The sequence below is a fragment of the Chelonia mydas genome, chromosome 9, assembly GCF_015237465.2.
Source record: "Chelonia mydas isolate rCheMyd1 chromosome 9, rCheMyd1.pri.v2, whole genome shotgun sequence".
Classification (NCBI taxonomy): Eukaryota; Metazoa; Chordata; order Testudines; family Cheloniidae; genus Chelonia; species Chelonia mydas.
In genome coordinates, this window is record NC_057855.1 from 54,633,408 (window position 1) to 54,661,000 (window position 27,593).

The 27,593-nt window shown below is 44.2% G+C and overlaps 1 protein-coding gene across 9 annotated transcripts in view; it reads left to right on the forward strand.

Moving 5' to 3' along the window:
• Window positions 1–27,593, forward strand: part of LOC102947701 (high density lipoprotein binding protein) — a 170,525-nt gene that overhangs the window by 18,051 nt on the left and 124,881 nt on the right. Inside the window, exon 1 of one of the 9 annotated variants that reach the window (XM_037909303.2) lies at window positions 22,455–22,724. The exons of 4 other annotated variants lie outside the window; for them this stretch is intronic. The gene's annotated coding sequence lies outside the window, so the exon portion shown is untranslated. Of the gene's footprint in view, window positions 1–22,454; window positions 22,725–23,022; window positions 23,898–26,660; window positions 26,776–27,593 lie in introns of those variants that run through there. 4 more of the 9 variants (XM_043522462.1, XM_043522467.1, XM_043522464.1 and 1 more) reach the window with 4 other exon arrangements.

A 27,593-nucleotide genomic window follows, 5' to 3' on the forward strand; every position in this document is an offset into this window, starting at 1 on the left:
GTAGACTTGATTTAAATATGTCACAATTTATTATGTGCTCATCTGATTATTGGGAAATATAAGTAGTTTAGTTCCTGCAACAAGATACATGAGGGAAGAGGAAGATCAATGTGTCTCTTCTAAAAACTTCAACTTCTTAAAAAACAAAATGGTCCTAATCTTTAGTCTCTCCCTTTCCTCTTGTTTAATTATTATTGTAATTATCATTTTCCTAGCAATGCTCTTACCAAAGAGACACTTAACTAGGCTCATGTAATTGGCCTTCCAGCAACTGTTGGATTAGGGAAGAAGTCCCTGTGCAGAAGCAGAGTCTAGAACTGTTGTTACTGTGCTGTACCCTGCAGGGGTAGCAGCACAGCTCAGAAAGGCACACAAACAGACAGTGATGGAAGGACTAGGTCAGGAATTCTCACAACAAATTTTTTTATTGCTTCAGAGCGCAGCTACCAACTCTTGCTGGTGGCCGCTCTGACAATTTTTCCTAAAATACTTAATTAACTTTAGGGAAAAACAAATAAATATGCACATATACATGTCCAAATCATTGTAATTTATTTATGTAGCGTTGTGGGGTGTTTTGTTTTGTTTTTGCAAACTCAATAATAACAATAAAATACAGTTGTTTCTATTCTTTACTGGACCTAAACAGAATAGAAACAAAAAATAAGATGCTTTGCATGTTCTTGTCTTGTGTTTGTTTTCTTTTGCTTTTTTGGTATTTTTTTTTTTTAGACTTGCTAGCTAGTAAGCCTGCTGCTGTGAAAAGTGATATTTATGTTTGTTAATAGCATTTTTCACAGAATCAGACTTGCTGGCTAACTGGGAAGCAGTGAAAAGTGATATTAATAAACATACAAATATCACTTTTTCACAGCAGAATTACTCAGCCCCAGCAAGCTGGGGGACAAATTAAGCCCCAGATTGGGAGGTGGATAGGGAGGCAGCGGGGGCCAGGGGCAATGGATGGGAGCCGGACGAGGCAGCAGGGGCCCCAACTCCGCCCCCTCCCTGTCCCTATTGGACTACTTCTCCAAATCCCCGCCCTGGCCCTGCCTCTTCTCCGCCTCCTCCCCTTAGTGTGCCATGTTCCTGCTCCTCTCCCTCCCTCCCACAGGTTGTTACGCTGCAAAACAGCTGTTTCGCGGTGGCAAGTGCTGGGAGGAGAAGCAGGGAAGGCGCACTCAGGGGAGGAGGCGGAGGTGAGGTGGGGTGCGGGGCAATTTTTCCCCATGGGTGCTCCAGCCCCGGAGCACCCACGGAGTCGGCACCTATGCTCATAGTTGGAGCTTGCCACCCACCACCCCAGGGCTGAAGCCGAAAGCCCGAGCCTTACTGCCCCCAGGAAGGTGGGGAACTCACACTGGCTGCCTGCTCCTCCGGTGTTTCTGGCTCCAGATGGGGACAGGACCCAACCACTTCTGGTGGCCCTGGAGGAAGGGCCACTGCTCTCCCCCTCCAGTCACCACCCAGGAGGCTGTGGCTGCAAGAAAAGCCTCTGGTGGCCGCATGCGGCCATGGTGGCCACATTTGAGAAACACTGGACTAGGTCTTGTGTTCTAATAGCAGCAGCATGTAGGGCTGACGTTGGTCTCGTGCTCTGCATACATAGACACTGATTACATTGCTGAGGCAGCGTGCTTTGCCCCTGGTGGAAGCATGTCATTTGTCACTCTTTATTCAACAGCAAAGGCTGATGAAAGGAGCCATGTCCAGCTTAGAGGGTTACTGAATGTAGAAAGAGAAAGATGCTGGGAGATCTCCAAAAATAGGAAACACTAGAAGAAATCCAAGGGAAAGATGTTTATGAGTCAATTTCAGGGGAGAGATTGTTCTGGGGGTTGGGGGGGGATTTTGGCTACCAGTTCAGTAACTGAAAGAAATCAAACTTAGAATCATAGAATATCAGGGTTGGAAGGGACCTCAGGAGGTCATCTAGTCCAACCCCCTGCTCAAAGCAGGACCAATCCCCAATTTTTGCCCCATGATCCCTAAATGGCCCCCTTAAGGATTGAACTCACAACCCTGGGTTTAACAGGCCAATGCTCAAACCACTGAGCTATCCCTCCCCCCCTTCTGTAAATCCACCTACGTGATTGTTTCATATTGTGGTAAGGTGGAGGGGACATCTCTTGATAAAGAGTGCTGCTGGATTACTGTAAAGTAAAACAGATTTGTTATCTGTGCGTGAAAAGTGGAAATAAGGCCAGATTTTTGCCCTCTCTTTAAGAAGTCCAATGTCTGGACTTGTTTTCCAGTGATGCTCTGCTCTCCCTTAGAGGGAAGAATGTTGCAGGTGGTGGTCAGAATGAAGCATACATACACAGAAGCAATATGTATACCACATGTCCACATCTTTCAGCACTTAATATCAGTGAATGCAAAATTCACAGAAATTAGGCTTGTTTGCACACGAGCTAAATTCTGCTGTTACATAGTAGCTATGTATCTAGCAAGGTATTTCCTCAGTAACTAAACACTACACCTTAACAAGAAAGAGTTGAAATCATGTCAGTTCTTTGGTCATTATTGTCTTGGAGGGAGACTTGCTATAAACCAACCTCAGATTCTTCTTGAAGTAGTAGACTTATAGCCCTAGCTGGGATGATTTAGTTGGGGATTGGTCCTGCTTTGAGCAGGGGGTTGGACTAGATGACCTCCTGAGGTCCCTTCCAACCCTGATATTCTATGATTCTATGAATTGTTTCTCTGCAACTCTCTTTTTACCCAGTAATAGTACTTTCACACTCAAAATTGACGCAGGTATCTCAAACACATGTCAGTAATCAAACACTTAAAGGAAAGATGATGCTTGGCTCCATCTTGAATATTTACATAGTAAACGATATTTGTGAAGTAGAAATAGCTTATTTTTATAGAACTAATGTGACCAGTGGCATGATTTCATCAAACACACATAGCAGCTTTCAGCAAATGGCAGAGTAGGTTTGGTGTGTGGGTAAATAGCTTGCATGAGCGAGGCCTATGCTAATATCAGTCTCTCCACATCTTTTCTAACAGAATTTGCAGTGGTTTGTATGAAACTTCTAATTAAAAGCCTGTGTCTGAGAGGTGCTGAGCATTCACAACATCCATTAGCTCGAGCTGGTTCAAGCACTTCCAGGCCACCTGCAATTCCCCACAATTGAGGCCCCTCCTACATAACCATCCATGCACTCCCATGTGCTTAGAATTAAACCTGTATATTCTATGCATCTTCTACAATGAATCAAAGACAAGCCTGATTTTAGGCTCTAGGTAGAAGAGAGGCTATGTGGCAAGGATGCAGCAGCATGGCAAGGACAGGCTGTGGGGGCATGAGGAGAGGAGGGTGAGAGAATGCAGCAGGTAACATAAGGTTGCAGGGAAGGGATGGAGTCAGATGAAGGAATTGGCCTAACAGAGGCAGCAGTGAGGCAGCAGCTGCAGAGGTGGGATCAGAGAAAGCCCTAACTGGGGCAGCAGAGCACACCTGGGCAGAGGAAGGTGCCAGGAACTACTTAAATGCATTTGTCGGTGTTCCTCTTTGCCCCAGCGGCAGTCCTGTATGGAGCACAAAGGAGAATTTTCTTTGTGTGTGTCTGTCTCTCTCTCTCTCTCTCTCTCTCCCTCCCTCCCTCCCTGGGGGATTGCAGGCTGGACACCCTTTTTGAGCCAGCCCTGCTATTCTCAAAGGGAATTGGGGGTGCTCTGCACCTATTCAGATCAGGCCCTAATTGTTTCAGTTGCTCACTTATGTACAGATTTGTATTTATCTCTGTTTGTAAGAGACAGAGTTGGACTTAAATTTGTTTAACAGCTATTGAACGAAAAGCCACAGAGAAAGGGGATATCACTGGCCTGGCAGAGTGAAAATACCATGTTTAAATTTAAGGTACAAATTACATTAGGCCTATTGTTACATATGCTTATAGGTTCACAACTAAGAGTTCAGCAGTTACTATGTAGAGGCATGTGTTTGAGGGGATCTCCGAGTCTGAGGAGGGACTGGTGCATTGCTTAAAAGTAGAGCTGGCCAAATAGTGTAAAAAAAAAAAAAAACCACCTGATTCATAAATATTTTCATATGATTAAAGTGTTGAGTGCAGTGGGCTGTCATTGACTGGGCTGTGTGACAAAGCCCTGGCTGGGATGATTTAGCTGGAGATTGGTCCTGCTTTGATCAGGGGGTTGGACTAGATGACCTCCTGAGGTCCCTTCCAACCCTGATATTCTATGACAAGGATGAGGACAGCTACCGAGTATTTAATTTAAAAAAAATGATTGTCTGTTGTTTGAAAACCCACAATGCATAGTGCAGTAAAAATTTCAGTTATCCACCAGGGAGCAGAAACAATACAGCAGGGGTCTCAAACTCCCGGCCCGTGGGGCATCTGCGGCCCGAGAACCTCCCCACTGCGGCCCGCGGAGTAGAGACTGGAGGAGAGACGCAGTGGGGACATGCTGGCCGCAATGTCCGTTGTAGGCGCCGCCCCCCGTAGCTCCATTGGCTGGGGGAGAGGGACAGAGATATCATCATTAGTTGCCCGGCAGAGTCAGCCATGGAGGCAGCATCATTTTTTTCCATAATGAATATAAACAAGTCAAGATACCGAACACAGCTATCTGATGCACACCTTGCTGCAATCCTGAAGGTTTCAACTGCTCAGTCACAGAGGCCAAACATCAACAAATTGACAGAATTGAAGTGTTGCCAGGTGTCAGGCAAACACTAAAAACTCTCTGGCAGGTGAAGAATTGTATAAAGTTGTATGACAGCTTTATTATTTCTAAGAAATTCAAAATAAAAAATACAGTGTAAACGTTTTCTTTTCTGAACACCATCTTCAGTGACATTATTGGCCCGCTGGGAGGATTTGAGGACTGGCACTTGCCCTAAGGCAAATTGAGTTTGAGACCCCTGCAATACAGAGTGCTGTGCGGGTGACCGGAAATAATGACTAGTCAAAGTGAACAGTTAGTAACACAAGCTGAAAAATTATTCATAAATTCCAAATTGTTTGGTGAATACATACATTTGAAGAAGATCAGGAATGAGTCACTAACCTCAATCCATAACAAATGTTATTGGTAACAAATAGTGTGACTAGCTGTACTCAAAGCTTTCTCTCTTCCACCACAGCTAGCTTAGAGGGGCCTTGCAGCTTTGGGAGAGAGAGTCTTTCTTTACTGCCAGTTTAGATTGCCATAACAGGGTGGATTAGATTTAAATCAAATTTGATTTAAGTCACTAGTCAGGAAGACTCAATTTAATCATGGATTTCTACATAAAAGTGCATTCTTGTTGGTTGTTATAACCATAATTCATATTCTTCACAATTCAGAGATAGACATAGGTTTCATTTTTAGAAGGTACACACTATACATTTTTAAAGTGATTTATTTTGAAAACTTTTCAGATTAGTTTTACAGCTGTATCAGAAAATGAATGATTGATTGGTTATTTCATTTCCCAAAGGTAATTGAAGCAGATATTTATGAAGTCATTGGGAGGTGAACTATCTCCAATTCAACAGGTTAATCATTAATATTTGGAGGATTCTTGCCGTGCTGTATTAGGAGGAAAACATCATGAAACAGACATTTAAATTGTTTTATTTAACTAAAACAACAAAGTTTTGTATTCTGGATTTTTTCTTCAACAGCAAAACTAAGCGTCTCTGATGGTATCTTGTAGAATGAGCACTGAGTCCCACTGGGTAGATAGAAAGATTAACCTAAATAATCTATACAGAAGCCTGTGGTACTCCATAAGATTGGGTCCCTATTGGAACTCATTTACAAAACTTTTCTTAAACATTCCATGAATATATTGTCTCATACTATAGAATTAAAATTTATAATCCCTATTCCATGATGAGATATCTTTGAGCTACAATGTATCTTAATTAAAACTATCTTTAGATAGGTTTTTTCCTCAAAAAGCATTTTATCAAAAAAATCCCATTCACATTTAAAAAATCTGATTTTTTTTTTTTAAATCATTGATTTTTATCCACCCTGTACCATTATATAACTGCATCTAACACATGGAGAAACCGTTTTTTGAATTAGTAGAGATTAGGAATTAGTGTTTGTCTGTGCATATAGTGAGCCCCCTTGTGCATGTGTAATGTCAACAGACCCCGGTCGTCGGGATGAAACCTGGAACCTCTGGAGCTTACTACATGAGCTAAAAGGCAACTGCTTGTTAGCTAAGGCTGTAGAGCAAACTCATTTTTCTCTCTCTTGCTCTTTGTGTCTCGGTGCCACTGAATGGGACAGAACACCACATTCAGGAGATTGTTGTTTATTATTATTTGTATTACTATTGCACCGAGGAGCCCTATTTATGGAGCAGGACAACATTGTGCTTATAATTGCCTTCTGATTTTTGAGCTTTTACAGTTCATACTGTCAAGCTTTTCTCTATAACCAAGACAGCCAGAAACTTAACAACACAAGCAGCTGAGGTTCTCATGTAATCACATGACTCCAGGAGCTGGGGCTTTAAGGAAAACATCAAATATTTTTGAGACTTGCAACAAAATCTGAAGAAGTGGCAAAACTGGATACAATATTATTAAGGCTGCCAATTAATCACAGTTAACTCACGGGATTAACTCAAAAAATTAATCGTGATTAATTGCACTTATAACAATAGAATACCAATTGAAATGTATTAAATATTTGTGGACGTTTTCTATATATTCAATATTGATTTCAATTACAACACAGAATACAAAGTGCATAGTGCTCACTTTATATTATTATTTTTTATTAAAAATATATGCATGGTAAAATTGATAAACAAAAGAAATAGTATTTTTCAATTCACCCCATACAAGTACTGAAGTGCAATCTCTTTATTGTGAAAGTGTAATTTACAAATGCAGATTTTTTTTTTTTGGTTACATAACTGCACTCAAAAACAAAACAGTGTAAAACTTTAGAGCCTACAAGTCCACTCAGTCCTACGTCTTATTCTGCCAATTGCTAAGACAAACAAGTTTGTTTACATTGACGGGAGATACTGCTGCCTGCTTCTTATTTACAATTGTCATGTTCCCCTCTGGTGTTATCTGGACTGGTGATCTGCTAGGCCCCTCCAATCCTTGACTCTGGGAGCCAGCCTTACCCCGCTCTGCTGTGAGGATCCCCACTCCTGGGCTGTTCATGCACAGCCTCTGGCATGTAAGCTGCTCCCAGCTACTTGCAAGCGAATGACACTAGCCAATATCTCCGGTCCCAGACACAACCCTGGGAACCTCCGTCTTGCAGTGTTCAGTTATGCCTGCTGGTCGCTGCAAGTTTATATAATTTCATCAATGTAACAAAGAAATTGATATGTACCAGGCTTGTTCTCCCCAGAGGAGTCTCTGACACACTGCAAACAACATGCACTGCTTCAGGTAGAATAAACAAACAGATTTATTAACTATAAAGGTAGATTTAAATGATTATAAGTCAAAGCATAACAAATCAGATCTGGTCAAATGAAATAAAAGCAAAACGCATTCTAAGCTGATCTTAACACTTTCAATGTCCTTACAAACCTAGCTGCTTCTCACCACAGGCTGGCTTTTCAGTCAGCTCTCCCCTTTGATCAGCATTTCAGTTGCTTGGTGGTGGTGGTGTCTGTAGATGTAGGTGGAAGAGAGAGAGCATGGCAAAATGTCTCTCCCTTTTATCATGTCCTTTCTTTCCTCTTGGCTTTGCCCCTCTCCTCCCCTTCAGAGTCAGGTGAGCATTACCTCATCGCAGTCCCAAACTGCCCAAAGGAACGGGGTGACTCCCTGAAGGCTCTGACAGATTATTTTTGTTGGTGCCTAAGCCAGTGTCCATTGTTCCTGTGAGGCTGGGCTGGGTTTGTCCCATCCACGCCCTGACAAGGTGTGAACTGCCTCTTTGTTCTTCGAGAGTTTTTGCATGGGCTTGCTTTAAGTCATGAGGATACATTTTTAGCCTCATAACTATATACATGAAATTATAACCTTACTATAACATTACTGTAACAATTACTATAACATCACTATAATAACCATGCTCAGTGCATTATGAGTCTTCCGAAGACACCCAACATGACAAACTTTGCATTGGATACCACACAATCATTTTATAAAGATGAACATGGAGGTGTGGGTCATCCCCCCAAGGCACAGAGCGTCACAACAATGTCACCTGAAAGTGAGAACAGATGTTCACATGACACTTTTGTAGCTGGCGTTGCAAGGTGTTTACATGCCAGATATGCTAAACATTCATATGCCCCTTCCATGCTTCAGCCACCATTCCAGAGGATATGCTTCCATGCTGATGATGCTCATTAAAAAATGTGTCAATTAAATTTGTGACTGTACTCCTTGGGGGGAGAATTGTATGTCTCCTGCTCCGTTTTACCCGCATTCTGCATATATTTCATGTCATAGCAGTCTCGGATGATGACCCAGCACATGTTCGTTTTAAGAACACTTTCACAGTAGATTTGACAAAATGCAAAGAAGTACTGATGTGAGATTTCTAAAAATAGCTACAGCACTCGACCCAAGGTTTAAGACTCTGAAGTGCCGTCCAAAATCTGAGAGGGACAAGATGTGGAGCATGCTTTTAGAAGTCTTAAAAGAGCAACACTCTGATGTGGAAACTACAGAACCTGAAACACAAAAAAAGAAAATCAACCTTCTGCTGATGGTATCTGACTCAAATTATGAAAATGAACATGCGTCAGTCAGTCCGCACTGCTTTGGATCATTATCAAGCAGAACTCATCATCAGCATATAAGCATGTCCTCTGGAATGGTGGTTGAACCATGAAGGGACATATGAATCTGTAGCGCATCTGGCATGTAAATACCTTGCAACGCCAGCTATAACAATACCATGTGAACGCCTGTTCTCACTTTCGGGTGACACTGTAAACAAGAAGCAGGCAGCATTATCTCCTGCAAATTGTAACCAGCCTTATTTGTCTGAGTAATTGGCTGACCAAGAACTAGGACTGAGTGGAGTTGTAGGCTCTAAAATTTTATATTGTTTTATTTTTGAATGCAGGTTTTTTGTACATAATTCTACATTTGTAAGTTCAACTTTCATGCTAAAGAGATTGCACTGCAGTACTTGTATGAGGTGAATTGAAATTTTTTTTTTTGTTTTTTACAGTGCAAATATTTGTAATAAAAAATATAAAGGGAGCACTGTACACTTTGTATTCTGTGTTGTAATTGAAATTAATATATTTGAAAATGTAGTAAACCTCCAAAAATATTTAAAATAAATGGTATTCTATTGTTTAACAGCACAATTAATTGCGATTAATTTAATTGCACAATTAATTGTGATTAATTTAATTGCGCAATTAGTCGCGATTAATTTTTTTAATCGCTTGACAGCTCTAAATATTATTAGTGTTTTAAGGAGGTAGAAGGAATCACATTCAATTTTTCTATAGTACCCAGCATCATACTCTCTAAACTAGATAAAAATATCTCTCTCTAATCACAGTATCAGAAGGGTAGCTGTGTTAGTCTGGATCTATGAAAGCGGCAAAGAGTCCTGTGACACCTGATAGACTAACAGACATATTGGAGCATAAGCTTTCGTGTGTGAATACCCTCTTCGTCGGATGCATGTAGTGGAAATTTCCAGAGGCAGGTATAAATATGGAAGCAAGAATTAGGCTAGGGATAACGAGGTTAGTTCAATCAGGGAGGATGAGGCCCTCTTCTAGCAGTTGAGGTGTGAACACCAAGGGAGGAGAAACTGCCTTTGTAGTTGGCTAGCCATTCACAGTCTTTGTTTAATCCTGAGCTGATGGTGTTAAATTTGCAGATGAACCGAAGCTCAGCAGTTTCTCTTTGAAATCTGGTCCTGAAGTTTATTTGCTGCAGGATGGCTACCTTTAAATCTGCTATTGTGTGTCCAGGAGGTTGAAGTGTTCTCCTACAGGTTTTTGTATATTGCCATTCCTAATATCTGATTTGTGTCCATTTATCCTTTTTACGTAGGGACTGTCCAGTACATAGCAGAGGGGCATTGCTGGCACATGATGGCGTATATTACATTGGTGGACGTGCAGGTGAATGAACCTGGGATGGTGTGGCTGATCTGGTTAGGTCCTGTGATGGTGTCGCTGGTGTAGATATGTGGGGAGAGTTGGCATCGAGGTTTGTTGCATAGATTGGTTCCTGAGTTAGTTACTATGGTGTGGTGTGTAGATGCTGGTGAGAATATGCTTCAGGTTGGCGGGTTGTCTGTGGGCGAGGACTGGCCTGCCTCCCAAGGCCTGTGAAAGTGAGGGATCGTTGTCCAGGATGGGTTGTACATCATGTGTTGGAGAGGTTTTAGCTGAGGACTATATGTGATGGCCAGTGGAGTTCTGTTGGTTTCTTTCTTGGGCTGACAACAGCAGACACACAACAGCAGATTTAAAGGTAGCCATTCTCCAGCAAATAAACTTCAGGACCAGACTTCAAAGAGAAACTGCTGAGCTTCAGAGTAGCAGCTGTGTTAAGTCTGTATTTGCAAAAAGAAAAGGAGTATTTAAGGTGCCACAAGTACTCCTTTTCTTTTTGCTGAGCTTCAGTTCATTTGCAAATTTGACACCATCAGCTCAGGATTAAACAAAGACTGTGAATGGCTAGCCAACTACAAAAGCAGTTTCTCTTCCCTTGGTGTTCACACCTCAACTGCTAGAAGAGGGCCTCATCCTCCCTGACTGAACTAACCTCGTTATCCCTAGCTTGATTCTTGCTTGCATATTTATACCTGCCTCTGGAAATTTCCACTACATGCATCCGATGAAGAGGGTATTCACCCATGAAAGCTTATGCTCCAATACGTCTGTTAGTCTATAAGGTGCCACAGGACTCTTTGCCTCTCTCTAATCACAATTTCCATATTTAAATCCTCAATACCTCTCTAATCACTCCTTTGTAGTTGCTTTCTACTGTTCCTTCCACTGTGGAGTTAACTCTTTGTCCTTGCTCCCTTCTCCTTGTCTATCTGGGATGTCTGTCTGTAATCTCTTGGCATTTTTCTTCACTCTTTCACAGTTTATTGCAGTGGTTGCTCATAATTACTTACCTAAATCAAGTCAGTGGGGGAGGGAGTGTTATGGTCTTTTAAAAATGCTGTAAACTGGTCCTTTTAGATAAAACTGCTCTGTAAAGCATCAGCAAGGGGTGCTTGTACATTATGTGTATCAGACAGCACATTGGGAGACCCCAAGCTAAGATATGGACCCTGTTTTTCACTCCCCAGATCTGTGCTAGGAGATAGCCTCCAGAAGAAAAGGCACAGGCTGTGAGACCCTAGTATTCTCATGCTACATGATATTTACTGCACCTTCTAGCAACAGCATACAAAAAAGTACCACCTGTTCATTCTAAATTGCAATTGCAAGAGGAGGGGAAATCGGGAAACAAGAAACACTGCAAGGTTGAATGGACAAGGAACATCAGTCTACCAGCCGATGCAGAATGAGATACAAATCCCGTTTGGAAGTATCACTTGATTGCCTGTTCTGTTCATTCCCTCTGGGGCACCTGGCATCGACCTTTATCGGAAGACAGGATACTGGGCTAGATGGACCTTTGGTCTGACCCAGTATGGCCGCTCTTATATTCTTAATGAATAAACTATCCCAGAAACTGAGAAAGTGGAAATAAGTGGTGGATGTTGAGCAGAAACACCATGTTTTGTTCTGTGATATCAGCCCAATACTAATTTCTTAGGGAACTGTTGCTTAAAAATGCAAGCTGCCATCTATGCTTTGAAACACACCTTTCTGCTAATTATTGTCTGGAGACGGTTTTTCTGCAGTGTTGGCTTAACAGAAAGAAGAACAATAGCGCAGCTCCATTTCGAAGGGTGTCTTTGCAAGATGAACAGCTAAAACAGTATTTATTAAAGGGAAAAATGTAATCTACAGAAAACAGCAAAAATAATGGGAAGTTTAATAGCATAAACTTCTATTTTCTTGAATTTCTGTGACTTTCTTCCCCCTCCTGCTACCCTATGCCACTACTTCTACCCAGCTGAAACTTAAATCTAGACTTCATGTGACTCATTTTCTGAAAGCTTCTTCTCCCATTCTTGACTCAATTAGCTCTTAATTTAGAGTGAAGCAATATAACTTTCCACAAACGAATGCTTCCTTTCTTTGTCCCTTATGTTTGACAAACATTTCCCCTTAATACAGACCAGAATCCTGGAGTTTTTCTTAGGCATGGCAATCTTTTTTCATATCTCCCTGATTCATAAGTCTGCCTATTAACACCTCTGGAATATTGCTAGAAAACGCTACTTGAGAGTCATCCCTGTGCTGAAATCCTTACTTGTATTTAATTACACCCCATTTTAACTATAGCAGTTTCTGCTTTGGTCTCCCCAAATCCTTAGAGTCTAAAACCCAAGTTAACTCAAAACTGCAGCCAGATTGCTCTCTTGCATTAAATAGCAGGACTATCTCACACAAGCGCCTGCTGCTTTCTCTTGCTTTGAAAATCAGTTTAGAATGGGCTTGGTTTTGCAAGCTCTCCGCTTTCTCTCTCTCTCTAGCCACATATAATAACTGTTCTTTTGTGGTATCTTCCATCCAAAGAACAGAGTGCTGTACAACCTGCAATTAAATCACAATCTGTGAGGTAGATAATCCTTGTCTTCTCCTTTTTATAGCTGGTGAAACAGACACAGAAGTTGAGCCTTTCCCAAGCCAACACAGCAAGACATGGCAGTGTTGGAAATGGAGTTCACGTTTCCTGACTTTGCCTTCTGCATTAACCACTTGTCATGGTCTCACGGGACCCATGCACTCTCGGCTCTGTACGTTCCCTGGGAGGAACCCCCTTCAGTGTGTGACAGCACTTGTTGGGAGTCACTTTCTCTCTTGGGGGTTAAGCCCTGAGCTCCACCGCCTCCTGGAACCTCACCTCTCTGAGCCTTCAGCACACCTGTCTGTCTCCATGAGTCTCCTCAGGGAGTCTATTTGCTCTGGACCCCCAGGACCTCCACATTCAGAGGGAGCAATGCAACCCCGATCTCTAGATCGCCAGCGTAAAACAGAAGGGTTTACTGTATGTCTGGACACAGCACAAAAAGTTCTCGGGGCCCTCAAGCCTAGGAAGTCCCAGCACTGTCCATCTGGGTCTGTCCATCATCCAAGTGGCTCAGGCTGCCCTTTGCCCTAGTCCAGAAGCCACGTCCTTCCAGTCGACCATCCTATATATATATCACCTTCCCAACAGCCCCTCCTCCATCCTTTATCTTCAGTCCTGGGCAAACAGATCACCCTTCCAGGGCCCTCTCTTCCATCCTTTGTTCCCACTGGCCAGAACCAGCTGGTCAGATCATTGGGGCCCTCTCTCCTCAGCCCTTTGTCCTCCCACTGGCCAGAACTGACTGGCTCCCAAGATGGGGTGGGACTCTAGGTCACACTGGTTACTAAATTCCACAGTTTCCTGGCTGTTGTCTAGGGTCCAGACTGCTATGTGTAGTCACACCTGGCCCTTTGCAACAACGAACACCCTCTCCCACCACCTCGTTAAACAAACACATAGGGGAAAGAGGCACACGCCATATTAATGCAGAACACTAAGAAAATCCCCCACTTAGTCAGACCACTACACAGTGCTTCCTCTCACTTTACCACAGGTAAATCATGACCACCTACTCTCCAACCTGCTGCAGTTTCTCTTTCTGCAGGTGGGGGTTGCTCTTATCTATCCTGCTCACTTTAGAACTCTTTCCAAACCAATACGTTACTTTCATTTTTCAAACCTATTTTGCTTGGCCTTTTCTATGGAGCATTCAGTGATACTATAAGAAGTACACTGCATTGCTTATAGGCTGATAGATACATCATTTTAGTGTCAACGTGCCCAGAAAGTAAAGTAATCAATAAACAGACTTCTGACAGAGAAGCCCAGTCAGGTTAAACAGTCTCACAAATTCACCCTGATCTCAGACTCTTTGGTCAGCTTTCTTACTATGGCAAGGGAACTTCTTTATAAAGCTACTTGGTTAGGATTAGGCTATTCATTCATACTAGGTATGGATGCTTTTCTTTTCAACAGGAGCACCATTTAGGGATACAAACCTGCCCCTTCACTCAAGTGTAGACAGTGGACAACTGAAGACAGTGGGGTTGCATAGGTGTAACCTATGGCAGAATTTGGCCAATGGAATCTTTATTACTGGTGATGATGTATGAATCAGAAGGAACACAGCTTCACTTCCAGATCTCCAGTGAGAACTTCTTTCCTATCCAGTTGTAAATGATGCAAATTTGGTCTGGAAGTCATTGACATAGGAAGCATAGAATGCTGTTATGCCACTCTGAGTCACTTTTTACAGCAAACTACTTTTTTCTCTCTCTTCTTCCTCTCTCCCTCCCCCCTCCCCCCATGGTGATCTTCATTATTACAACCTTATCAAAGGTTTTCTTCCAGGGATAAACAATATTTATATCTGAGTGTATACTATGAAAACATGCCAAATTATTGGCTCCATGGAGTAACTTGCTTTGCTTATGGGAGAGTTTCCGTATGCTCTGACTTGTGTAAGGCCTTCATTCTGAGTTTTCCTTCTACCTTCTTTTAAAACAGTAGTCTGCCTAAAAGAAATAAACAAGTACTTTCTAATGCAGCCTTAATACTGCCAAAATCGAGATCAGCAGAGCTGGTAAAGCTGGAACTCCTTCAATATAAACGAGAGGGAACTTGCAAGGTGCTCTTTATGACTAGTCCTCTGTTTTGGAACTCACTTCCCTCCTTGGTCTGCTGGGCCCAGATCCTCAAAGGTATTTAGGATCCTAACATCCATTGAAATCAATTGAAGTTAGGAGCCTAAATACCTTTGAGAATCTGTGCTGTAGAACCTAGATTTGTTAACCTTTTGAGCATGCTGCAAAGCCCATCTTTTTTTTTTTTCTCTAATGCAACTGAGGTAGATCTATTTCTGGGCAGTTCTCTTGCATTATTTTGTGATTTCAGTGTGTGGGATAAGCACCCAGAGCACAAGATGGGTACTTACTCGTTACATTTTAGAAATCTTAAGATATAATGAATCATACATTCATATTCACCACTTTTTTTTTTTTTTTAGCACATTTGGGTTGAGTTCAAAACAAGACCTGCAGTCCCTGGCTGCAAAATAGAGTATGCATCCCTTGCAACACCAGAAAACAATTGAAAAGCCCCTGGAAAGATCATAGAATATCAGGGTTGGAAGGGACCTCAGGAGGTCATTTAGTCCAACCACCTGCTCAAGGCAGGACCAATCCCCAACTAAACCATCCTAGCCAGGACTTTCTCAAGCCTGACCTTAAAAACCTCAAAGAAGGAGATTCCACTACATCCCTAGGTAACCCATTGCAGTGCTTCACCACCCTCCTAGTGAACAAGTTTTTCCTAATATCGAACCTAAACCTCCCCCACTGCAACTTGAGACCATTACTCCTTGTTCTGTCATCTGCTACCACTGAGAACAGTCTAGGTCCATCCTCTTTGGAACCCCCTTTCAGGTAGTTGAAAGCAGCTATCAAATCCCGCCTCATTCTTCTCTTCTGCAGACTAAATATTTCCAGTTCCCTCAGCCTCTCCTCATAAGTCATGTGCTCCAGCCCCCTAATCATTTTTGTTGCCCTCTGCAACAAAATCCCAGGTTGTCCGAGGGTGAATGTGCCATGAAAGACCAGCATCTTTGCACCAGAAGTTAAGGGGCCACAAGTTATTCCCTGCCTAGAAATATCTGTTCCTCAGAGGGCTCAGAGAGGCTTTTTTCTCCCCAGTTCTCCATTCTCAGAATGTCGTGACATGTCCTGTTTTTAGGGCCTGACCCAGTGTCCCTGAGGGTTTTTGTTTTGTGCCAATTTCTGTGCATTCCTTCAGCTTGGCCGTAAGCAGGAACTGCCTGCAGCTGAGCCAGGGAAACTGATGATAGTTTGCTGGAGCATATGTTCTTATCACGGACTGGTCCACTTGTCACGTTAACATCTTTCCCATGATGCCTAGTTGTCGGTTCTTCTTCTCACTAGTCCGCAAGCCAGTCTCCCTCTCTTTACACAGCCAAATCCACAGGGTACCAGGAAGAGGAGAGGTTGGGCATTGCTTGTCATGATGAGCCGAGCACCCTCTTCTCCCCTGATGCCTCAGCTCTCCTTGCTAGGCCTTACCAAACCCACCCTATACATACCTTCATGACAGATGGCCTGTTTTCTTGTTTTCAATATGTGGTCACCCTGACAGGGAATGGTGAGAAGAGCAGGCTCTAAACAACCCTTCAAGAACTCTGTGGAGGGAGGGGAAGTGACCATGACAGGTTGCTCCCACTGGTGTGGTTGCAGTGGGAGGACAGGGAACCAGATCACGACAGGCCTCAGAGCATCCCTGAAGCTTTTTCTCTTTATCCTCCCACAGGAAATCTCTACACCACTTGGGTGTGTGTGTGTGAGGAATGGGTGATGACAGGCTGTCTCCCTCTATGGAAGCTTTTATACTTCTGAGGAGAACAGCCGGTGACAGGTTTTCCCCCCAACAGAAATCTCCACTCCAGAAGTGGAGGCAGTGATAGACCCTTCCAGAACCTCCTCTGCCACAAAACCTGGTGGCACATGCTGTGTGTCGCTGTTCTGTAGTTGGAGCCATATGGTAAAAAAGCCAAGCTACCTGAGGATTCCCGAAGGATACAGTTGTTGAGGGATATTGGAAGGAGATCCACAAACCTGTAATGTCTGAGAGCCTGTAACTTCATGTGGATAACTACAATGTGATAGGTGTATGTGGACCCCCATCACTGATATGATGCAGTATGTCCCTAAGGAATGCCTTATTGAGCCAGACAATGAGATGGAGATTTGGGGAAAGGAAGATAAATCCCAGTAGGGGTTTCCAGACTGGGATTTCATCTGGCAGTGCCTCTCTGCGCTGAGGGTAACCTGGGCAACGCTAGGCTTCCTACCTGCACAAGAGCTAATTGGGTGTAGCTGAAGCTAGTTGCACTCAGAGCCTTAAAAAGGGCTTGTCTCTTCACAGAGAAAATGGATGGAAATAAGGCTCTGATGCTCAAAGGTATTTAGGCTTGTAACTCCCATTTAAATCAGTGGAAGCTAGGAGCCTAAAAAGTTGAGGATGTGGGTCCAGCTTCCTGGAAATCAGGCCAGGGAGACACTAGAACTGCCTTGTTTAATATTAGTGTGGTGTTTAGATGCTGTTTAGTTGCATGAAGGGAATAGGGCCAGAGATTTTACATATGGTTGATTTTTGGTTGCACCTTAAACTATAACTGAATCTGAAATGGTGAGGAGGGTTTCTCTGTTTTGCCTGGGACTTGTGCTGTGTCAGTCCAGCTTCATGGACCTTGCCTCTGCCACATACAACAGTAGAAGTGAAAATGTGCTCGTGGGAGGACCAGTGGATATATACTGTGTGCTGACGCATATGAAAGTTTATTGCTTTTAGCTTCCAGGGGATGGACTAGATGCTCTAATGCAGGGGTTCTCAAACTGGGGGTCGGGACCCCTCAGGGGGTCACGAGGTTATTACATGGGAGCGCAAGCTGTCACCCTCCACCCCAAACCCCGCTTTGCCTCCAGCATTTATAATAGTGTTAAATATACAAAAAAGTGTTTTTAATTTATAACGGGGCGGGGGGTCACACTCAGAGGCTTGCTATGTGAAAGGGGTCACCAGTACAAAAGTTTGAGAACCACTGCCCTAATGGGTCTTTTCAGTCTACTTAATTAAATACTGTCTGTATGCGTGTCACTATATAAAAGTAGGGAACAACTGAGTTCTTTCCCTGAGGATTTTACAGCCTGTTAAACAGACTATACATTTCAGACACAATGTTTCAGATTACCACCCCTCCCCTCCAAAAAGCCCGCTACCCGATAGCACTGTCTATACCTGATAAAGGAGAAGAGCCAATAACTTCATGAAGTCTGCTAGGAACTTCAAAGTCCCTCTGTGCCAATGGCTCTACGCTGCCATGGTTAAGGCAGACCTGAAGAAGAGCTTGGTGTAGGTTGAAAGTTTTTCTCTTTCACCAACAGAAGTTGGTCCAATAAAATATATTATCTCATCCCCCACCCCCCTTGTCTCTCCCAGTTAAGATACCTTAGTTTCATAGGTTTCAGAGTAACAGCCGTGTTAGTCTGTATTCGCAAAAAGAAAAGGAGTACTTGTGGCACCTTAGAGACTAACCAATTTATTTGAGCATAAGCTGTCGTGAGCTACAGCTGTAGCTCTCAAAAGCTTATGCTCAAATAAATTGGTTAGTCTCTAAGGTGCCACAAGTACTCCTTTTCTTAGTTTCATAGCCCCCCATACACAAGCTAGCATTACAGCTGGCTATGTTTGACTGCCTTAACCCAATGGATCAGGTACCCATTTCGTAGCTGGATGAACTGGAAGTGACCTTTCAGTGTAAGATGAGACAAGACTCAAACCCATAACTTCCAAGATTGTGGTAGAGCACTACAACCATTCAGGTACCACACCTAGGCCTACGGTTGGGATTTTTGCTATTGCTAATCTATTTTACATGCAAAACCTTCAGATAGTACAATGATGGGCAGCAGGACAGAACCCCAAGATAGAAAAAACTCTAAAATCAACCCGCTGAAGGTCATAGAATCATAGAATATCAGGGTTGGAAGGGACCTCAGGAGGTCATCTAGTCCAACCCCCTGCTCAAAGCAGGACCAATCCCCAATTAAATCGTCCCAGCCAGGGCTTTGTCAAGCCTGACCTTAAAAACTTCTAAGGAAGGAAATTCTACCACCTCCCTAGGTAAACCATTCCAGTGTTTCACCACCCTCCTAGTGAAAAAGTTTTTCCTAATATCCAACCTAAACCTCCCCCACTGCAACTTGAGACCATTACTCCTTGTCTTGTCATCTTCTACCACTGAGAATAGTCTAGAACCATCCTCTTTGGAACCACCTCTCAGGTAGTTGAAAGCAGCTATCAAATCCCCCCTCATTCTTCTCTTCTGCAGACTAAACAATCCCAGTTCCCTCAGCCTCTCCTCATAAGTCATGTGTTCCAGACCCCTAATCATTTTTGTTGCCCTTCGCTGGACTCTCTCCAATTTTTCCACATCCTTCTTGTAGTGTGGGGCCCAAAACTGGACACAGTACTCCAGGTGAGGCCTCACCAATGTCGAATAGAGGGGAACGATCACGTCCCTCGATCTGCTGGCTATGCCCCTACTTATACATCCCAAAATGCCATTGGCCTTCTTGGCAACAAGGGCACACTGTTGACTCATATCCAGCTTCTCGTCCACTGTCACCCCTAGGTCCTTTTCCGCAGAACTGCTGCCTAGCCATTGGGTCCCTAGTCTGTAGCGGTGCATTGGATTCTTCCGTCCTAAGTGCAGGACCCTGCACTTATCCTTGTTGAACCTCATCAGATTTCTTTTGGCCCAATCCTCCAATTTGTTTAGGTCCCTCTGTATCCTATCCCTACCTGCCACCGTATCTACCACTCCTCCTAGTTTAGTATCATCCGTAAATTTGCTGAGAGTGCAATCCACACCATCCTCCAGATCATTTATGAAGATATTGAACAAAACCGGGACCCAGGACCGACCCTTGGGGCACTCCACTTGATACCGGCTGCCATCCAGACATGGAGCCATTGATCACTACCCGTTGAGCCCGACAATCTAGCCAACTTTCTAGTGCATTCATCCAGCCCATACTTCTTTAACTTGCTGACAAGAATACTGTGGGAGACTGTGTCAAAAGCTTTGCTAAAGTCAAGAAACAATACATCCACTGCTTTCCCTTCATCCACAGAACGAGTAATCTCATCATAGAAGGCGATTAGATTAGTCAGGCATGACCTTCCCTTGGTGAATCCATGCTGACTGTTCCTGATCACTTTCCTCTCGGTCTAAGTGTTTCAGGATTGATTCCTTGAGGACCTGCTCCATGATTTTTCCGGGGACTGAGGTGAGGCTGACTGGTCTGTAGTTCCCAGGATCCTCCTTCTTCCCTTTTTTAAAGATGGGCACTACATTAGCCTTTTTCCAGTCGTCCGGGACTTCCCCGGATTGCCATGTTTTCAAAGATAATGGCCAAATGGCTCTGCAATCACAGCCGCCAACTCCTTTAGCACTCTCGGATGCAACTCATCCGGCCCCATGGACTTGTGCACGTCCAGCTTTTCTAAATAGTCCCGAACCACTTCTTTCTCCACAGAAGGCTGGCCACCTACTCCCCATGCTGTGTTGCCCAGCGCAGCAGTCTGGGAGCTGACCTTGTTCGTGAAGACAGAGGCAAAAAAAGCATTGAGTACGTTAGCTTTTTCCACATTCTCTGTCACTAGGTTGCCTCCCTCATTCAGTAAGGGGCCCACACTTTCCTTGGCTTTCTTCTTGTTGCCAACATACCTGAAGAAACCCTTCTTGTTACTCTTAACATCTCTTGCTAGCAGCAGCTCCAGGTGCGATTTGGCCCTCCTGATTTCATTCCTACATGCCCGAGCAACATTTTTATACTCTTCCCTGGTCATTTGTCCAATCTTTCACATCTTGTAAGCTTCTTTTTTATGTTTAAGATCCGCAAGGATTTCACTGTTAAGCCAAGCTGGTCGCCTGCCATATTTACTATTCTTTCGACACATCGGGATGGTTTGTCCCTGTAACCTCAATAGGGATTCTTTGAAATACAGTCAGCTCTCCTGGACTCCTTTCCCCCTCATGTTATTCCCCCAGGGGATCCTGGCCATCTGTTCCCTGAGGGAGTCGAAGTCTGCTTTCCTGAAGTTCAGGGTCCGTATTCTGCTGCTTACCTTTCTTCCCTGTGTCAGGATCCTGAACTCGACCAACTCATGGTCACTGCCTCCCAGATTCCCATCCACTTTTGCTTCCCCTACTAATTCTTCCCGGTTTGTGAGCAGCAGGTCAAGAAAAGCTCTCCCCCTAGTTGGCTCCTCCAGCACTTACACCAGGAAATTGTCCCCTACATTTTCCAAAAACTTCCTGGATTGTCTATGCACAGCTGTAGTGCTCTCCCAGCAGATATCAGGATGATTAAAGTCGCCCATGAGAACCAGGGCGTGCGATCTAGTAGCTTCTGCGAGTTGCCGGAAGAAAGCCTCATCCACCTCATCCCCCTGGTCCGGTGGTCTATAGCAGACTCCCACCACTACATCACTCTTGTTGGTCACACTTCTAACTTAATCCAGACACTCAGGTTTTTCTGCAGTTTCATACCGGAGCTCTGAGCAGTCATACTGCTCCCTTACATACAGTGCTACTCCCCCACCTTTTCTGCCCTGCCTGTCCTTCCGGAACAGTTTATAACCATCCATGACAGTACTCCAGTTATGTGAGTTATCCCACCAAGTCTCTGTTATTCCAATCACATCATAATTCCTTGCCTTCACCAGGACCTCCAGTTCTCCCTGCTTGTTTCCAAGGCTTTGTGCAGTTGTATATAGGCATTTGAGATAACCTGCTGATCGCCCCTCATTCTCGGTATGAGGTAGGAGCCCTCCCCTCACAGACATTCCTGCCTGTGCTTCCTCCCGGTATCCTGCTTGCCCACTTACCTCAGGGCTTTGGTCTCCTTCCCCCGGTGAACCTAGTTTAAAGCCCTCCTCACTAGGTTAATCTCTGTACCAAGCAAATGTATTTTTATATCCTTGTTTAGATTAACGTTCAGACATTTTACAGAAGTATGCTTTAAAGACAGGTGTGACTGAGTAGAGGCTGGCTATTTAGCGTGTAGGGTGAGAGTGTTCAAAGCAGCAAAAGATGACGTTGTGTAAAGTGCTATATGTAAAAGGTTTCAGAGTAACAGCCGTGTTTAGTCTGTATTCGCAAAAAGAAAAGGAGGACTTGTGGCACCTTAGAGACTAACCAATTTATTTGAGCATAAGCTTTCGTGAGCTACAGCAATGCATCCGATGAAGTGAGCTGTAGCTCACGAAAGCTTATGCTCAGATAAATTGGTTAGTCTCTAAAGTGCCACAAGTACTCCTTTTCTTTATATGTAAAAGGTGAGCCATAGGAAACATAGGTACTAAAATAGTACTTAGACCTTATATTAGCACTTTGGGTCTTTGCTTTTCAAAACACACTCCATACATTAGTGAATTAATACTAAGGGCTTGCCTAAACAGGGAAAGCAGCAGAACTATAGTGGTATAATTTACCAGTACAGCTCTAGAACTGTAACTCCTCCTGTGGACACTGGTCCAGAAATCAAAGTGACTTTTTCCCTGTAGCTGATGTACCTGTACTTTCCAAAACGACAGGTCAACCCTGACGTTTGACTGGACTGTCAGAATGTGGGGAAGTGGAATTCTGGGGGAGGGACACTCCTGGCTCCCAGCTAATTGGGGGTCACACCCGCTGAGCTCACCTCCTCCTACTTTGCAACTGGGGAGGGAGGTAGAGGAGGGTTATCATGTTGATCTTCAGGGCAGCTGAGGACCTACCGCCTCCGTCAAGGGGCGGGGGGTGGCTGGGAGCCAAGGTCCGGCAGCGGGGACCAGCTCTCCCTTCCCCCTGAGGCCTGGCTGCCCCTCTGGACCCGACTGGGGCAGCGCCCTGCCGGCGGCGCTGCGGTTGCAGGGCCAGGCCTGCCCTGGAAGGGAAGGGGCATGGCTCTGACGTGCGTGGCTGGGATTGGCAGCCGCCCGCCCTATATAGCAACCGGGGAAGGTGCCTCGCAGCTTTCCCAGGAGCGTTTCGGGGCTTCTCCAGCAGAGAGAGCTAGCAGGGCACCGGCCGGAGTAAGTTGCATGCCGGGCCGGGGCCGGGACCGGGACTCGGACTCGGGGCACCCCCAGCCCCGTCACCCCGCACCCGCTGCAGCCGAGGCGCCGGGCTGGGCCCACGGCACCAAGTTGGCTGGAAAGGGTGGCGCGGGCAGCGGAGCTGAGCTGCCGACGTGGAGGCTGAGACGCGGCAGCAGCAAAGGGAGCTGTCTGTCCCGCTCCCCCCGCCGCGGGTCGCGCCCCCTCCCTGCCCGCAGCCCCGCGCCGCCGTTTAGAGCCGCGCTCCAGTAGCCCCCCGGGAGCCGCGAGGGGAAGGGGGAGGGGGCAAGACCTACGTGTCACTACTGCGCATGGGCCCGGGCTCGGCCGGCGCTGTCGCCGCCGAACTTTGCACGAACTTTTTGCCTGGCCTTGTCCCGAACGGGCTCGGGGCCGGGGACCCCCGCGGGGAGCGGGGTCTCTCTACTACGCTTGCCTCCCGTGCCGGGCAGGGCGCTCTGCGCTGGCACAGACCGGGCTCGGGCTCGCTGCCTGCCCGCGGAGGGCATCTTCTGGCTGGGCCCCTACCGCCCGCGGTGTTAGCTGGGCGCCCACCTGCTGTTCGTGTGTTAGCTGGGTCTGCTACTTGCACGTGGGGTGTTCCCAGACCTGCTACTCGCGGCGCCTGGCTCCATTTTCACCGTTTTCTTTTTTCTTCTCTTTTGCTCGAGGGGGGAGGGGTGCATCGGTGAATTAACGTGGGATTTTGATGATGACGCTGGCAGTGGCCACAAGAGAGCAGCCCAGCACCCTCCCCTCCACCTCGGTTTCAGGGCTGCGTGATAATTCCCTTCTTAAATCAGCCCAGCCAACATACCTCCCATCCCCAAAACAGCTCAACAAACCTTTAATAAGAAGGACGAAGTGTAACTTCATTGTGGTGTCGCTGCTAACTTTCTGTGTCGCTTTGAGTGGTTTACTTTTTAAGATTGTTGCAAGCTAGTCATATTTTTGGAGCTGGGATTGTGAAATTTCTGGCATTGTTCTTAGCTGATATTTGTAAGAAGCATACAAAATTCAGTTCTCACTATCAGGATCTTTGCAGACTTACTTTGGTGTTTTAGACCTCTTTGCTAGAAACCACTCCATAGTTCGTTAATCTGTACAGCACAAATAAGGTTTTAGTGTGCACCAAGAAAGTCCCATAAGGTGAGTTAATGGGTTTCTGGGTAGGTATATTTGAGTAAGGCTGGGTTTAATTACCTACCTTGATCTTATTTGTCTATATGTATTTGGAGAGGATGAAATAATGACTGTAAATAAAAGCAAGGCATAAGGAATTGTGGGATGCTCGTTACAAAATCAATGTTCTGCTTTTAATTACTTGAGAATGAGGGTGGCTGACTCATAGACCCAATCTTATCATTTGAAATTACTTTATCCAGAGTGTTTGGGGGGACTGGATGAGGATGGCTTTACAGAAATGTTTTTTGGGGGGGGAATAAAATGTGGTTTCTGGGATGTGGCTGTCTAGGGGGAGGGAAGATTTAGCCTTTGTCTAGACTCGGATTTAAGGTAGTGCTAACATGTCCAGTAATCTAGTGTAGAGAAAGCACACTGCTTTTAATAAAAGAAAAGGAGTACTTGTGGCACCTTAGACTAACAAATTATTTGAGCATAAGCTTTCGTGAGCTACATTTTCTTTTTGCGGATACAGCCTAACACGGCTGCTACTCTGAAAGCTGCTTTTAATGTGTGCTCTGTGTGTTAGGCTCCCACCTAGGGTTTAACTTGCACTTTATAGCAGTATAACAAATGTTAAAGTATATAGTGTCTTGTCTGACTCCTAGGATGTCAGCCACTAGTTATGCCTCTTATCCTAGCCTAGACAAGAGCCAGAGTTCATGGATGGGATCTATATCAGTGGTTCTCAAACTTTTGTACTGGTGACCCCTTTCGCATAGCAAGCCTCTGAGTGCGACCCCCTTATAAATTAAAAAAACTTTTTTATATATTTAACATTATAAATGCTGGATGCAAAGTGGGGTTTGGGGTGTAGGCTGACAACTTGTGACCGCCCATGTAATAACCTCGTGACCCCCTGAGGGGTCCCGATCCCCAGTTTGAGAACCCCTGATCTATATGAAAGGAGGGTTCCCCTGAATGGCAATGTGTAGGTGAGACTGAGTGGTGGTCAGGCATGGCAGAGAGATTCTGGTTAGGTTTTATTAATGAGAAGTTTTTCTGGATGACTCTCCTTTTAGTGAAAAGAAAAGGAGTACTTGTGGCACCTTAGAGACTAACCAATTTATTTGAGCATAAGCTTTCGTGAGCTACAGCTCACTTCATCGGATCCGATGAAGTGAGCTGTAGCTCACGAAAGCTTATGCTCAAATAAATTGGTTAGTCTCTAAGGTGCCACAAGTACTCCTTTTCTTTTTGCGAATACAGACTAACAAGGCTGTTACTCTGAAACCTCTCCTTTTAGTGAAGAAAAGAGGTGGAGGGCAGTGGTTCAAATACCTACGACCAGAAGCTGACAAGAGGAGCTTTACACCCGGTTAGACCTGGTGTACTGAAATCTTTAATTGTAACAAAATGGCCTGCCTTGGGATCTTGTCCAATGCCAGATCAGACTTGCAAAATGCTATTTGCCCAGGGTAACTTTTTTTTTTTTTTAAGGGGGAAGGAAAATGAGTAAGTAAAGCTTTTTTGAGTTTCATAGTGAAAAGCAGGTGAGGTGCTTTAGCTGGTGATTTCTTTGACAATTTTGCAAGGCTGATTTAAATAATAGATAATAATGTATGACTAGGCTTTCAGTAATTTGGTTCATATAACTGCAAGTTCAGGGTTCTGGTATTTGGGTCTCTTCCCTTGCCCCCTCCTCTTCTTTCCCCCATCCCCCTCTCCCAAGTGACTTTAGTTTTAGAGTCTCAGGTGATTCATTGCAACCACTTCCTTTAAAAGGTTATTTCTATGTATGTATCACTGTTAGAATGAATATCAGAGTAACTTACTAGCTTTTCCCTTTAATGTTATCCTGTTACTCCTAGTTACCTTCCCTAAAGAATTCCTGTCCTTCCTTGGTGTGTATGTCAAATACTTGTAGAAGATCATGTCATCTCTTAGCCATACTATAAATGTTACATGCCTCACAAATTAATCCCTACAGCCTCCTAATCATTTGCGTTGCTCTTCTGTAGTGAAACTCCAATTTGTCAGTATCTTCCTAGTAATCTCAGTACACAGAACTGAACACAATATTCCTGATGTGGTGCCCTCCTATAGAGAGGGATTGTTACCTTTTTCCCCTCCATTATATGATTACTCTTCATCTGCAGTTCAAAACTGACCTAGCCTTTTTTCTTTGTTGATGTATCACATTGCAAACTCATATAATTTGATCTCTATCAACTCCAGATCTTTTTTCAGTATTACCATGTCCCTGGTTCCTCTCCAAACAGTGAATATCTGTTTGACTATTCACTACCCTCCTCAATCTTTAGTCTCACTATTATTTTGTGCCATATTTATACTTCTCTAGGGCTTGTGATATAACTGTCCTTAGGGACTGGGCATCTTGGATGTATGTGTTTATAAACTTGTTTGGTGATCAAGGAGAAATGGATTAAACTTCATCGGAGCTGGGAATAGTACAGTAGCTTTTCAGAGCCCTTAAACACTGGTTAGACTAACACACAAATGAAGTTTGTTAATCAATTTATAATTGGCCATACTGAAGAGGACAAGATTATTGTAAGGGGCATTATCTGGTGTTTAACAACTGTTAGTCTTCCTGGGTGGCCTGTATAAAACTCAAGCTTTTGTGAATAAAGTAGTCTTGTAGATCGTTAACTAGGGAGAGATTTGTGATAGGTTTACTGGCCCTTTAAGGTTGCACCTCCCCCTCATCTCTTTCCCCTCCCCCTCTCTGAAGCTATGAATGGTCACTGGTACAGGCAGTGCTGAGGTGGCATTTGCAAAAATTACTTTCTGCTCTACGCTGACACTGCTTGCTCTGCAGGGCACTCCTAAAGTCTTTCTAAATTTCAGAATGGTTTGGAAGTCTGCCTGCATCCCCTCACAGGTGTGCACATGTACAGATTTCAGATAAGTCATTTTTTAAAAATAGGTAATTAGCCTTTCTTCTCTTTACTTTAGCATAAGGCTTCACTTAAGCAAAACATCCAGTCCCATTTGGAATCTGTTATGAATGTCTTTGTTAGAATATGCTTGCATTATAACAAATTGTCTGAATTACTCTTGATCTATGTGTGATCGGGATAGATTGCTTTTCATCTGTCAAGTAACAATTTATTAGAAACGCTGGTAAGAGGAAACTACAAAAAAAAAGTAGATCTTGTCACTTTGAAGGCAGCTGAAGCTTGAGTCAGTTTAACAGCTTCAGCCTTAGGAGAAGTGACATGTAAACCAGTCATACAGGGGTAGTCAATTATTTTTTTGTCAAGGGTCCAAATTTCTTGGTCAAGGTATAATCCAGGTCCAGTCTCCAGAGAAAATAATAATGAGTAAATAAAAAAAAATTTCATGGTCCATTCCAAAGCATCTGGCTGTCCAGATTTGGCCCACCCTCCACCTATTGACTACCCCTGTCTTAAGCTGATTAACATGCAGGCAAGATCAAAGGTGTATTTGAAATGTAAGGTTTCGTGAGAAGAAATGGAAATAATTCCAAAGCTAGATTGGGGGTGGGGATGAGATCAAGGATACTCTGTCGCATGAAGAACAGACAAATTTCCCCCAGATCAGATATTGCATTGATGAAATGCTGATGTAAGTTTAACCGACATGCCTGATGGGACGGTATATTCTGTCCCACCTTTAACATCAAAAAGGGCACAGGCTATATGGGATCTGTGAGGCAGCATAAGACACCTGAAATCA